Source organism: Anopheles stephensi, unplaced genomic scaffold (genome assembly GCF_013141755.1).
Source record: "Anopheles stephensi strain Indian unplaced genomic scaffold, UCI_ANSTEP_V1.0 ucontig143, whole genome shotgun sequence".
Classification (NCBI taxonomy): Eukaryota; Metazoa; Arthropoda; class Insecta; order Diptera; family Culicidae; genus Anopheles; species Anopheles stephensi.
The window spans coordinates 2,525-3,786 of record NW_023405062.1 but is presented as its reverse complement, the minus strand read 5'-3'; positions in this window follow the sequence as shown (position 1 = coordinate 3,786).

Here is a 1,262-nt window from a genome sequence, read left to right as displayed (position 1 = left end):
TACGAAGACATGTTCCCCCGGTCCTCCCATGTACGGCACGGGGACTAGTATGAAGAATGAAAATCATGTGTGTATGAAACATATAATGTGCCTGAGAGCACATTTTTTTTCTAAGTCCCAGAAATCCGTCACTGAACATCACGACTTACGAAGACATGTTCCCCGGTCCTCCCATATACGGCACGGGGACAAGTATGAAGAATGAAAATCATGTGTGTATGGAACATATAATGTGCCTGAGAGCACATTTTTTTTCTAAGTCCCAGAAATCCGTCACTGAACATCACGACTTACGAAGACATGTTCCCCCGGTCCTCCCATATACGGCACGGGGACAAGTATGAAGAATGAAAATAATGTGTGTATGGAACATATAATGTGCCTGAGAGCACATTTTTTTTCTAAGTCCCAGAAATCCGTCACTGAACATCACGACTTACGAAGACATGTTCCCCCGGTCCTCCCATATACGGCACGGGGACAAGTATGAAGTATGAAAATTTTTGGTCACAGCGTGAAATCCCTCTAATGATCATGAAAATAGCATCGGATCACTTATCTGACCATAAAAAGTGAACCAAAACCCTATTTGGACAAACTTTTTGGTCCTATGAAAAATTCACTTTTCATATATGTCATGGTCGAAAATTTTCTAAGTCCCAAAAAATCACTTATTCTCGAATATCTCGAAAACTACGTATCGGACAGGGGTCAACCAAGGTGTTTTAGAAAGGTCTTTACAAGCTCTATTTAATGAGCCATAGCGACTTTCAAGTGATTTTTTGACACTTTTTCGCATATCGGCATCCTTGGTTCCCATACTGGCCATAGGCCATAGGGCACCGAACGGCCAACTTTTGGTCCGGGGGTGAAATTTTTTTTTCACGAGATTTTGATGAAAATGGCTTCGGAACGCGTTTCTAATAATGAAAAGTGAAACCAAACAGTATTTGCGAAGAAAAAATTGTCCTATGAAAAAATCACTTTTTCTTAGGGTACGGGTCAAAAATTTTCTAAGTCCCAAAAAATCACATATTCTCGAATATCTCGAAAACTACGTATCGGACAGGGGTCAACCAAGGTGTTTTAGAAAGGTCTTTACAAGCTCTATTTAATGAGCCATAGCGACTTTCAAGTGATTTTTTGACACTTTTTCGCATATCGGCATCCTTGGTTCCCATACTGGCCATAGGCCATAGGGCACCGAACGGCCAACTTTTGGTCCGGGGGTGAAATTTTTTTTTCACGAGATTTTGATGAAA